The following is a 14333-nucleotide window of genomic DNA, read 5'->3' on the forward strand; positions in this document are numbered from 1 at the left end:
CTTTCTGATGACGTCATCTATTTTGTGAAGTGCACCGGTCTCTCCTGTAGCAAAAAAAACAGAACATGAGGCTTCCACCCCTGTTCTTCACAAGGCTGCAAACCTCCACCTTTCTGCTCCAAATAAATTGATGGTCATTATGGTCAGTTTTAGTTTCATCGAACCATATGACATGTCTCCAAAAATTTAACTATTTGTCTCTGAGTGAATTTTCCAAAACACATTCATCTCTGGGACACAGAACCTGTTTCCTTCCTAAACACTATGAAGGCTTGACATACCTATGCTGTTTATACTTGTATATTGTTTGAACAGAATGTCTAAATCTGCCTTTTTTATGCGTTTTATGTGCTATGTTATACTGCTTGGTTTTTATTGTTGTATTGTACCTCTATAAAGTGTCTTTTAGTTCCTAGAAAAGTGCTTTGAAAATAAAATGTATTATTATTGTCATTGGTTCAGATGAAGGTGTCATCTTTAGGCCTCTGCAAACTGTACCCAATGATGAACCAGACGTGTGGAGGTTCACAATGCTCTCCCTGACTGCTTTTTTCATATTTCCTTGATGTCATATAAGGAAGCAGTGTGTTTGAGGTGATTCTTTAAAATACCTCCACAGCTGTGACTCTTTCAGTTTTCCTGACTATCTTAAAACAGGATCAGTATTAACAGGAAATCTGTTGTTTGATTCAATTTCAGACAATGAGAAAAAATAGTTATGTGTCTTTTTGTACAGAGAATGCAAATATCAGGTTTCAACTGTACTTGGGCTGCTTCTGTGGCAGCAGTTTGACAAAGTATCCCGTTTCCCTTCCTGCAGCTGAACATGAATATCCTGCTGCCCGCAATGAACTGTGTTAAAAAAATGATGTGTGTTTTCTTCACCCTAACTAATATTTGTTTTGTTTTATATCACAGGCTTTTAAACACACTCTGTGCTTTGCTATCAATCATGTTTTTAATTTAATGTATGAATATGTGATTTATGTTGCTCAGACGGATGATATAAATCTTTTTCTGTAAGCCGAGATAAGCACATTGATGCCCCCTTATTGATTGGCTGGCTTAATAGTGTTTGTTCTTTATAGCTGATCTCAGGAAATAAAGGAAATAAATAGTTGAAAATGAGTCCAGTCACTTTGATGCTCACAAGGATGTGTGAGAGAGAGACTGAATGCAGGGGTAGTTGAGGGAATAGAGAAGGCTGTAGATAAAGGATGATATGGCAGGTAAAACGCTGAAACATCATAAAATAACACAGATGCATACAAAGGATCACCTATAGCTGTAAAGCAAAGGTTTTTTCAGTTTATCTAAACAAAGACGATTAATCTCCTTAAAAAAAAGAACTCTTCCTGGAGTCAGGGTACAGTCACATCATTTTAACATGTAGCTAGTCTGAGATGAAGGTTGTTGTATTGAGCTATAATAACATTAACCTCCAATGCAAAAACTGATAAATTTTACTAACATCTTTATTGGAAGACCCTGAGTGACAACATGATGTTTCTGTGTAAAGCCAGAGGCCACATGACCCAGACGTCAGTCTCATGTCATTTTCTTTTCCTCTAATGCAGATTGTCAGGCTGTTATTTGCTCTAAGACAGCTGAACAATTTTCAGGGGATTTGTCAAATTGATTTGAAAACCAAAGGTTGGTTAATGCCCAGCGCCAAGCTCTTCAGAGAAGAGTTGAAGTAAATCTGTCTTGACATGTTGAATGATGGGAAAGCAAAGAAATAACTTTCTTGCTCAACAATGTTACATAAATAAAGTTAAAAACATTAATCAGGATTTCTGATGTCTTCGAGGCAAATGTTTGTTAGCTCCCCCAAGCTTCCAAACTTTAATAATGACCCAATAAAGGAAACTCTAAAGCGACATCACATCAGTGACCTCACACTTTTAAAACTTGTTTCACAATAAAAAGGAGGAGATGCAGGCATTAATCCAGCCCATTAGCACTCTGGTCTCCCGATGACAGTTCCCGCCCTTGGGCTGATGTAAACCAAACTTCCTGTTTGGAGATAAAGAAGCCTGTCATATGGCTGCATCCACCTCAGCCCCTGTCAACCTCCCTCTCCAATACTTCACAATTAATAGCAAATCGATTTTAAATGAGGGACAGGAGAAACAAGTGAGGGAAAACAAGCAACATGTCGAGTGGACAGGGCAAGAGAGTAGAGAGATTTTAGATAATTAATTTTGATCTGTTGCCATTATCTAACCATATGACATTGCTGAAGAGAAGGTGATCAGAATGGACAGATATTGTGGTATCTGTCCATGGTGATCACAGCGTTTTGGTCCAAAGGTCTAAAACATGAAACCATTTCACTATTCAAAATCCACTGATTTCTCATGACCAATACAAAGGAAACAATGGTCATGGTTATGTACTGCAAAGAGCACTCAAAATAAGAGCTCCTCGCATATGAACTGCTTTTCACCAAGGTCACTTCAAGATTTCAATGCCCATCCATCTTTGATCTAAACCAAAAATAATTTTTCATGCAGATTGGCCCTAAAATTCAAAATATGAATGTTTTTATGACCTGGAAGTGACAAAGTCACATAGTTGTCTGAATATGATAAAAGCATTGAAAATATTTATTAGTTTGTCATAACTTAAAATGATAACATGTTAAAACGTTAATGTGAACTTGTTTCTTTCAATCAATAGAATGATTACATGTTTTGAAGCGTTTAACATAAAACAGCTTCCGTTAGGACATGAGATGGTTTTTATCGACAAGGATAGTTTGTTGGCATTTTTTTGGCTCTCTCTGGTGAGAGGAATGGGGTTTGAAAAACTAGTAGAATCCATCTTTTCATTGTCTATTCAGTTTAACATTGCTTGCATGTTTTACCCAAGTCTGTTTCTGATTGGATGATTGGCTGATAGGAGTGACATCTCCTTCTGCGTTAGTAGTCGGCTTTCAAGCCAGGTTCCAGTTCTTTAAACTCATAGACATTTAATGAACCAGAACAACTGGGTCAGAGCCAGAGGACTGATCACGCCCTCAACATTTGATTGGGATGAATGTTTTTGTTTGCAATATACACTTTGCTACTTTAATCAAATGTTGTGTGAAGCTCCTTCACGATTTATTTTGTTTTTCCTTCCATGACTCGCACATTCTCAGTGTCAGCAGTTGAACCTCTGACATTTGCTCTTGATCATGGCACCAGTTTAGAAGAAAACCCATAAAATAGAACCGTAGTCCTATTCCATTATTTTAAGCTGTTGTGTTCAGATCGGGCCTGGTTTGAACACATTTTTTTTTCCAAGTTAAACGTTGCGGACCCTGTAGCCTGTAGTGTACCTTGTAAAGCTTGTTTGCATGTATTAGCTCTAGAATTGCCACAGTTGATACAAAACATCCACCAAAGCATCCAGTTAATTGGAGCAGAGCCAAGAGTTTTCCAGTTTCTGAGAAACCTTCCAACTGCAACCAGAGCGAGATTTCCCCATTAGCTGAGCTGAGAAATGGGACTGTGGGAAAACTCCACAGAGAAATCCATACCCTTTCACGTGTGAGACAAAAGGCAGTTTCGGACCACAGTAAGGTCCTCAATTGTTCCTTTAGTGGGATGTGTTGTTAGAAGCTTACATATTATAACTATTTTCAAAAACAAAGACTTCCGAGGTGGATTAGAGTTGAGAAAAATGACTGATATGTTTTAAATATAATTTTGTTGTTATGAAAAAATCAATAGGAAATAAACCATAGTGTGATAAGGATAAAATAAATTCCTGATTATGATAATTAACCATTCCTGGTGTTTTTTCTAAAAATGTTCAATTAAAGTGCAATTATTTTTGATTGTTGCTTAATTAATCTTGATCTGAGAAATATACAAAATCTTGATGATAATGACACTGATTGGTTTATTTTCCGTAGTATAGCGTAATGTAGCTAATGTTACAGCTGCAGACCTTACTTGAAGAAAAAACAAACCCAGCAATAAGTTAATTAAGTCTATGATGTTGGTATGTTGGCAAAATCAAGGTACTATTCTAAGTGGGTTTTTATGATTTGATCAGATGACTGTTTAACCAATATTGTGTTCTTTAACATAGCAGCAAAAGCTGGACTCCCTGCGACCCTCAGTCAGCAAACTATCCCTCCTCCTGTGCTTCTGTCGCTGTCTCCTCAATGGGGTAATCAGCCATTCTCCTCCAAGGTAATTCCTGCCCAGGAGTGCATGTGGCCGACACTGCGGAAATTCATTTTTTGGTTTAATTTCAGGCTTATTGATCGTGGTGCGCTTTACGGCTGCATGACATCCATAATCACAACAATGGTATGACAGTGCAGATAAATAATGTGGCGAAGGCCCTGGAAAGAGGGAGGGATGTGGGGATGAAAAGGAAAGCAGAAGTGAAAACAAAGAAAGAGCCAGGTTCAAACTCCTGCTGTATTCTGTATTAATTACTGAACTCAACCCTCCACCGTCACCTGATTGATCTCCTATGGAGGCCATAATTTTGTTTTTCCCCCTAAGTGCCTGAAATCTGTTTATTTAAGCACCCATTAAAGGATAGTAGCCTGTGCTCCACAGTAATTACAAAGGCAAGTGTAATATGTATAATTATTATGACTAGTGGAGCAAAATTAAGTTACTTGAAAAGAAACCACAAGAGGCCAGTACAAAGCGAAATAAATAATGGAGTTTTAATTAATATAGGTTTATTCAGCCAACAGTGGATTCATACTAAAAAAATATATATTGGTTGGTCTCTGGTGCTATATTACTTACATTAGACATGATGTTATACAGCTAGAAACCGATAAAAAGAAAAGTGAGCAATTAGTCCCTTGCAGAAGTATTAATTGAACTTCTCAAATTCTGTCACATTACAGTGGAAAATATCAATATATTGTTTTAGGATTTTAGACCAATACAAAGCAGTACACACTTCTGAAGTGAAAGGAAAAGGATAAATGTACTCGTACTCGTCGTCTTCCGCTTTATCCGGGACCGGGTCGCGGGGGCAGCAGACTCAGCAAAAACGTCCCTCTCTCCAGACACCTCCTCCAGCTCCTCCAGGGGGAGCCCAAGGCGTTCCCAGGCCAGCTGAGAGACATAGTCCCTCCAGCGTGTCCTGGGCCGTCCCCTGGGCCTCCTCCCGGTGGGACATGCCTGGAACACCTCCCGAGGAAGGCGTCCTGGAGGTATCCGGTATAGATGCCCAAGCCACCTCAACTTGCTCCTCTCGATGTGGAGGAGCAGCGGCTCTACTCCGAGCTCCTCCCAGATGGCCGAGCTCCTCACCCTATCTCTAAGGGAGTGCCCGGCCACCCTACGGAGGAAGCTCATTTCAGCCGCTAGTATCCCGGGATCTCGTTCTTTTGGTCATGACCCAAAGTTCATAGCCATAGGTGAGGGTAGGAACGTAGACCGACCGGTAAATCGAGAGCTTCACTTTTCAGCTCAGCTATCTCTTCACCACAACGGACCGGCACAGTGCCCCCATTACTGTGGCAGCCGCACCGATCCGTCTGTCGATCTCCCGCTCCATTCTTCCCTCACTCGTGAACAAGACCCCGAGATACTTCCTTTCTTAGATCCATTCTAACTTATATTTGATTAATGCATTTGTTTCAGTGCTTTTCAAAAGTATTTGCACCCACTGACTTTATTCACATTTTGTCACTGCAAACTTCAATGTAATTTATTTGAAAGACCAACACAAAGTAGTGCATAATTGAAGTAAAGAGCAAGGAACACGGTTTTCAGCATTTAGAAATTAGATTTCCTACATTTTAAGGAGCTGATCTTCATCCCAGCCGCTTCACACTCGGCTGCGAACTGCCCCAGCACATGCTGTAGGTCTTGGCTAGAGGGGGCCAGCAGGACCACGTCATCTGCAAAAAGAAGAGACGAAATTCTCTGGTCCCCAAACCAGACCCCCCTCCGGCCCTTCATAAAAGTTATGAACAGGACCGGTGACAAAGGGCAGCCCTGCCGGAGTCCAACATGCACCGGGAACAGGTCCGACTTTGTGCCTGCAATGCGAACCAAACTCCTGCTCCGCTTGTACAGAGATCGGATGGCCCCTAATAAAGGGCCCCCGATTCCATACTCCTGGAGCACCCCCCACAGGGCATCACGAGGGACACAGTCGAATGCTTTCTGCAGGTCCACAAAACAAATGTGGACCGGTTGGGCAAACTCCCATGAACCCTCGAGTAAGGATAAATGGTTTTTCAATTAAAAATCTCAAAGGTGTGGTGTTTGATTCTATTTATCCCTCTTTGCACTGAAAGCCCTAAATACAATGAAATGCAACAGAGTGCCAGCATAGGAGAGGAGAGGTTAATGTGCACTTGACAAATATATCCTTTACATAAATTACATAAATTCTTTATGTGAAAGGGCAAAGGGTAAGAACAAAGTCACTGCTGAAAGGAAGTAGAAGTCCAATTTGAAGTTTATCACAAGCAATGAAGAGACACAGGAAACATGGAAGAATGTCCTTTGGTTGGATGGGGCAAAAATAGAGCATTTGGGTAACTATGCAAACAGCTACATGTGGTGTGAAAATAATGCTCTACGTTATTCTGAACACACCATTCCTAGCATAGAACATAGTGGTGGCAGTATCATGCTGTGAGAATATTTTCGTTCATTAGGGACAGCTGATCAGAGTTGATGACAATCATATTCTTGGGATGTGCAAAGGTGGTTGAGACACACCCCATAAGGCTTGCAGTTGTAACTGCAGTAAACGGTGGTTCAACAAAGTATTGACTCAAAGGGGCCCGAAAACAAAGGCATGCCACACTTTACAGATTTTTATTTAAAAGAATTTGAAAATCCAGATATGACTTTCCCTTTCACTTCACAATTATGCACTACTTTGTGCTGGTTTATTATATAAACTCCCAATGAAATACATTGATTGGTGGTTTTAATAGGACAAAATGTGAAAACAAATTGAAGAAAGCATGTTTAGCTCAAGGATACATAAAAAAAAAAAAACCTACCAAGACCCGGAAGCACATTTTTATGGAGTAGTGTAGAATATTCTGCTGGTCATAGCTATAAGGCACTTGTACATTATTTCACTTCTCTTGTAACTTATTTGGGGAACTATGCTTACATTCCAGGCACACAGTGTTGAGCCATTTTCCCCTCTGTAAGCATAAATGCTTATTTGAGAAGCCGCGGGGCCCCATGTGGTAAGAAACTATGTGTATAGAAACTTTAAGAGAGTCAGGAGAGCTATTTGAAGCCCACAGAGGAGGCCACAGCAGGTCATCTGCCTCACCTGAGTGTGGATACATACTAGATATTTTTTTATTTTTTTTTAACCACATGTTGAAATAGACCAAGCATAGACATGGGTTTAAATGTACATTTTATATTCATACAACAAGATATGATAAACAAAGGCCTAAAATGTGACCTTTTATAGTGTACATGCAGTTAAATAATAATAGTGTCTAGTAAACAGCATTGTTGGTGATGCAGCAGTGCATAAAGCATGTCTCTTATTCTTGTTGGCATCTGACAGTTCCTGCTCATAAAATGTCTCAAGTCAGGAAGGCGATAAGGATGTGGGGTTTATGCAGCTTGGCACACAGTTTTATTTGTGCGGAGGTAGTGAAGTCTCCCCCCCAACCCCACCTCTTCTTCAGAAAAGGATGAAACTGTTGCTGGCTGAACAGGGAGCAGGAGGGTAATGGAGGCTGCATTGCGAAACAGATCAAATGGGCATGAAGAAGGTAACTGACCATTTATTTTGATGGCTGTGCTAAAGTCCTATGCAGTGGTCAATAAAAAAATATTAGTTTAGCTGGTCAATATTATTGGTGCCTACTATTGTAATCAATGCACAGCAGTGCATTTAATAGTATTTATTGTTGAATGCATCTTTTTCGTACATCTCACAGTTTTACTCAAATTATTATTTAAGTCAGAAAATAATTTAGAAGATGAACCCTCTTACACTGTAGAACTGTCCCAGAGTGAAAGCTGGTCTGAAATCTCCTCCAACAATGTTTAGGTTGCCCTTACAGCCTCAGATTTTTATGTAGTTTTATAAGAAAATGTGTCTACTTTAAGAGAATGTCATTATTCTAGGAATTATAGATTTTTGTCAAATTTATCCAGAGGAAAGTCACACATATTCACTCGTAGACTAAGTCATAAGGAGCCTGAGACTTCTTGCAAAGTTTTGCATTTAAAAGGTGGTTTTACATGACTGTAGCTTCTAAAAACAACAAAACAGAAAAAATGAAAATTTGCAGGAACAAGCACCAGAGCTTTATGCTCTTGGTTTAAGGGTTTTTCTGATACCATCATCAAACAATGTTTATTTATTTGGACTTTTGCCTTTTCTGTGATTTTGCTTATCTCAGAAAATGCTGGGCTGAGTTCTGTTTGGCAGGAATCCCCATGACAACCAGACATAGGAGAGAGAAAGGTAAGAAGAGAAGATTTAAACTTGGTCTTTCTCAATAAAACTCACAGGTCTCCCTCTGTTATGGGAGATTATGTCAAAAGAAGGATTCCCTAATGTTTTCAAAATTAAATAACTTATTTATAGTGTACTTTTAGTCAGTCTTATACCTTGGATTATTCCTACAGTGGGTTTCAGATTCCTTATGTGCCTAAACCAGGAATTAACAGACATGGAATTTCAGACTTTCAAAATAAAGTTAATGACTGCTCTTAAAAAAAAACGCTTCAAATTAAAGAAAATAATAAGAAAAGAAGCTATACATTACTAATGATACTTAACCTGTCACAAAAAAGGGATTAAGTTGGCCTTTCAAACCCAAGGTTGAATGTGCTCTACAAAATAATACTCCCGGTAAAATACTGGGGCTTTCATTTTGAACTTCATAAAATAAGTCATTGCATAAAGAGATTGCTCATTACTAACTGAACTAAACCACTGAAGATAACTGTATTAAATTAAAAATCAGAGCTCACATCCTAAAAAAAAATAAATGTTTTGCTCTTTCATGGATCAGATTTTGAAAAACGTTGGTTCAAAATTACTTATCCCTTAAAGGAACAACTTTGTCTTCTACATGTTAGGCAGTTGTTGGTTCTCTGTAATGTGTTATTATTTAGCAAGCAGGGACCATGTTTTTATTATTATTGTTATAACTTTTGTAGAGGTGAGAAAGAATTTTTTCACAGAACACTTGTTTTTTGAGACCTTAGCTGGGCTGGTTGGTGCATTCTTAACCTTCAGTGCAATTAACTAAATATAATTTATTACAAAGCTGTCCTTGTTTCACTGTAACTGCAGAAATGCAAGATAATATCTGTTTTAGTCTGTTTTGGCAATTTGAAAACCAAAGCAGTGAAGAAACAGAACAGGTTATTGATTATAAGATGATTCTTAGTCATGCAGCAAGTTGTTAAAGTATAAATCTCTTTTAAATCTCATTACTTGGTTGCTTTACTGTGGGGATTATTTGTTGCAAAGATGCATGCACAATGAGCCAAGGCTTTCAAACAGAACTGTTTCATGTTGATGTTGATGATTAAGACCATTGGAAGTGAATCATATCACAAAGAACCATATCAGTGACAAACTAACTATTTGTATGTGAGTCAACGCATAGCGTCCCCATCCTTTTTGGAAGGACCATTGACCCTATCATGGACACGACCAGTTAAGACAGGCAGACTCCTCTTATCTGTATGCCCTTGGAGTATGCACCCATTGATATGCCACCGTGACTCTATCTTCATGGCAAAATGCTTCCAATTATTCAAGCTGCTGAAGTGAGACAGACCATGGGTTTCTGTACGATGAAAGCTGATCTATCCCTGTTGGATTCACCTTTCTCTCTAAAAACGAAACATTTTGCTCATAGATGGGAGCTGGCGGTGGTGTGCTTCAAACCTTCCAGTGCACAACAATTTTACACACTTTCATTATGGTGGGCTAATCTGTTTAGTAAATTGCTTATTAATGGGCTCTAACATCTCCAACTCCTATCATCAGTTATATTTAGCATTTATTGTGTTAATAATGGGTATTCCTTAAATTGATACTAGATTGTGGGCAATCAGGCTTTCTTTAGATACCTCTCTTGAAGCAGTGTGATGTCTCCAGACAGTCCTGCTGGGGTGACCTCTCAGGGCACCCCTGCCACTGACAGCAGGTTGTCACTCAGCAGAAGCGACTGGTTCAGAGTTAAAGAGCCATGAGGAAAGTGAGAGATGGATGAGTGGTATGGAGATTTTATTGTCAGTGAAAGCTCCCTAACCTATGAATCTGTCTCTGCCAAACATGTCATGGTTATGGCACTATTATATAGTCAGGCATCTGGAAACTTGCCTTATCTTGGTATGTTACAGCTGTCAGCTCCAGCTATTAGCAGTTTATACAAAACATGATATAAACCTCAGTTATTCAAACTTTTTTACAATCAGAAAACTCCATGTGACATAGATTGTCAGTTTTCCAGAAGAGGGCAGCAGTTCTGCACCAAATGATATTGTAACCAGTTCCATTTACCCTGCTCTGTATTTAAAGCAATGCTGTGCAGTTCACTGAGAAGCATGCCGACAGAGATCATGGTCTTTAGTCATTCCACATAAAGTACAGAGCTCGCTGCTAATTCAAATGCTTCTTATTTCTTTCATCTACTCTTTCCTACTTCCCATTTTTTATAAAAGACGTGATTCATGCTGAAGCACTGCTTTTGAAGTGCACTATAATTTATGAAAACAGTACATTTTACATGAGACTACAGCCATTTCCAATTGTAATGCGAGTTCCCCTTATTCGCCCTCTCTTTCTGCCTCCACCTTTTTCTTTCCTTCACCTCCGTTTTTTTTGTTTAACCCCCCTCTCCTTTGCTCCTGCTCCACCCTATAATCACGTTGCTTCATGGCTCTCATTTGGAGCGGTATATATAGCAGTAATTGTCAGGGTGCAGAATGAAGACTGGGCAGAGCGTGTGTACTCTCTCACAGGCCTCCTTTGCAGTAAATCTCTTCGGCGAGAGGGAAGGATTGGTGAGGGGAGTGGTCAGAGTTGGGGTTAAGTATGTGCACAGAAACAAAAACTCAGATCCAGACAAATTCACTAACAGTTAAAACCAGGTATTTACATACACAGGATAAAAAGATAAAACCTTTTTTTCTTATTGTCTGAAATTAAATCAACCTAAACTTTTCCCGTTTCGGGTCAGTTCCAATTCTTAAAATTATTTATTTGTGCTACAAGCCAGGAAAAAATGAGAGACAGTTTTTAGAGAATCTTTTGTGGATATGTTCAAAGTTCAAAGTTTACCTTCTCTAAGACCACCAACCCTCAAAAAAGTCCAGATGACATCATGGCTTTATAATCTTCTGACTCAGTATTTGAGGTAGTTGGTATTGGTACCCGTGTGGATGTATTTTAAAGCAACCCCTCATACATACTGCTTGCCTGTGCTACATCATCGAAAAATACAAAGTAATCAGCCATGATATCAGGAAGTTAATTTAGGACCACCACAGGAAAGTTTGGCCGAGGATGAACCAGCCGGGGGTGGCAGTATCATGCTATGTGTGTGTTTTGCTGCAAGAGGGACTGGTGCAGCTCACAAAAAGATAGCACGATGAGGAAAGAACACAATGTGGAAATATTATAGCAACATCTCAAAACATTAGCCATGAGCGGGTCTTCCAAATGGACACTGACCCTTATCAAACTACCAAACTAGTTATAAAGTGGCTTAACGAGAACAAAGTCAATGTTTAGGTCACATAAAAAAATCTGTAAGCAGAGCTGAAGTGGTGTGTGCAAGCAGGGTGGCCTACAAAAACCTGACTCAGTTCTAACATTCATTTTTGGAGGGATACCAAAAACAGTTGCAAATCTGCCTTTTAAACAGTTTTAAACTGATGTAGATGTATGCAATCTTCTAAATTTGAAGAAGGTAAACAAAAGTAATTTTGGTAATACTAACTGAGTTAAACAGCAAAACGTTCTTATTTAATTCCAGACAGTGAGAAAACAAAGTTTGTTGGTTTTAAAACAGTGCATGTAAATACATAGTAGTAAATGTATACACATGTTAAAAGCCTATGGCCAGCACATGGAGAAGTGGACAGCAAGAATTTGCAAGAGTCCCTCTGCTTCTGTAAGCCATTTTCTATCACCCCCATGTCATTTAGTCCCTCAGAATGAGCTTTACCATCATTGAAAAGGGACAATCATTCACATACATTCATTATTCAGAGAAGCATCTCCTTATCTGTAATCATTAGCTGGCTCAAGCTGATGAGCTCGGACCTGTGTGTCAAGTGATTCGTTTATGATTCATGAACTCAATGAGATATATAAATGTAGGCAGACAGAAAAAAAGGAACTGATTATAAGCAGGAGGCACAAAAAAAGTAAACATCATTCATGCCAGGTTTTTACATTATATAGCAGGTATTCATCCTCCACTGTGATAAAACAGCTAATCATCATGATGTGGAAAAAAACTGCCACGTGCCTTAAGAGATTAAATCGTTTCTCCGTATCTCAAGTTTGATCGCCATATTCCCTTACTGTGTCTGTCTGCCGTATAAACCATGCAACACTGCCTCTAAAAGAGACGACAGAAAAACTTATTCGTGCGTCTAGTTTTTTTACGTGCTCCTGTTAGGGTGTGTGTGTGTGTGTGGGTGTGTGTGTTGGGGGGGGGGGAGCATGTATGGACAGGTCTGTCATTCAGACAGCACACACAGTCTCCATTGTGGAGTTACCTTTGGTCCCCTTCGGGTCAGGGTGGGGTGGCATGAAGCTTTCCAGAATAAAAACAACGGCTGCACACAGGAAGTGGGCCCAAAAGGATTTACACGAAAAAGCAAGAGGTTGAGTGTTTGTGATTGGAGCGTCTTCATAATTCCTCTGCATTTAATTTTCAGATTCATTTTGCGCAATTATGATTCACGTCAGCACAGTGATGGAGTTTGCTTAAGCTTCACCTGAGATGAGGGTCAGTGCCAACAAGAGTCAGCCCTGCTGGAGATGTAATCAGGTTTTGACAGACAAAATCACATTCTCCTAAAGCACGTCGCAGACACTGTTGTCTGCCAGCATGATGAGATCATTTAGATCTCTTCCAGAGAAGAGATGTGTTTTCAGAGAGGAAGCAGATTCCTGTCTAAATTACACTTTTATCCTTGTACATGGTCAGTAGATAAGTTGGAGCACACCTTGGACAAGCTGCCGCTTCTTCACAGGGCTTACACAAAGAGACAATGCTAGCTTACTGGTGGCCAGTTTCTTTAATTACACTTAACCTGATATGAATGAGGGAGAAAGAACCAGAGCACACAGAGAAAAATGACTTCAGCACATCGATACACGGCTCTTTTTAGGATCACACTGTTCTGAAAGGGCATGAAAGGATGCTGAATCTGTATGATTTCACTCAGTGGACTAAGGTGCAGTGCTTTTAAGTTTTTCTTTCCAGTTTGTCCAACAGCTTTTTCATCCCACTGCCTCACAGCTCTGCTGTTTTCTTTATGGGCAGATTTGTCAACTGTGACCAAGCAAGTCTTTTGTTGGGTGAATTTCTTTATTCATCTACAGGAAAAGCACTTTCATAGTTCTTAGGACAAGCTGTGTTTGATTCATTCACAGCCTATTCAAAACGCCAAAAGGTATTTTTTGTAGACTAGTCTAGTTTAAAAGGTTTTCAAACATCAAAAATCTGAGAGGGGTAAGGGTGGGCTTAAAGGGTTTTGAGTATCCACTTTGGAAAAAATGGATATTCTCATTAAATATGGACACATGGATCACAGTGGCTTTCAGGAAATTGCACCAACTAATAATTAGCTGAAACATTAAATAATATAAGTAAATATTGACAGTCTTCCCGAGACAGTAAAATTTTGACATTTTATTTCTATTTTGATAGGTTTATTAAACATAGCCCCATAAATACATGAATGGGCACCTAAACTGATTGGCTGAACATGGGGAGAGTTATTCAGAAAGGTAGCCAAGAGGCCCATGATACCTCTGGAGGAACTGCAGAGATTTACAGCTCAGGTGGGATAATTTGTCAACAGAACATCTATTAGTTGTATCTACAAATGGGACTCTTATAATCGGATTCCCCAATTTTGTTGTACGCCCCAGAAAAATGACAATAAATTCTATTCTATTCTATTCTATTTTTATGAAGAGTAGCGAGAAGAAAGCCACTGCTGAAAGAAAACCATAAGAGGTCCTGTTTGGAGACAAGCATTTTAGTTCCTCCGGTCAGATGAGGCCAAATACTATGTGTGATGTAAAAACAACACTGGCTAACATCCTGAACATACTGTGAACCATGGTGTTAGAAGCATTATGGTGTGGAAAACCTT

General features: G+C 39.3%; 1 protein-coding gene across 1 annotated transcript in view; it reads left to right on the forward strand.

The window, feature by feature from the left end:
• Positions 1–14333, forward strand: part of golga7bb (golgin A7 family, member Bb) — a 92255-nt gene that overhangs the window by 73039 nt on the left and 4883 nt on the right. The gene's annotated exons all lie outside the window — the stretch shown is intronic.

The sequence above is a fragment of the Girardinichthys multiradiatus genome, chromosome 22, assembly GCF_021462225.1.
Source record: "Girardinichthys multiradiatus isolate DD_20200921_A chromosome 22, DD_fGirMul_XY1, whole genome shotgun sequence".
Classification (NCBI taxonomy): domain Eukaryota; kingdom Metazoa; phylum Chordata; class Actinopteri; order Cyprinodontiformes; family Goodeidae; genus Girardinichthys; species Girardinichthys multiradiatus.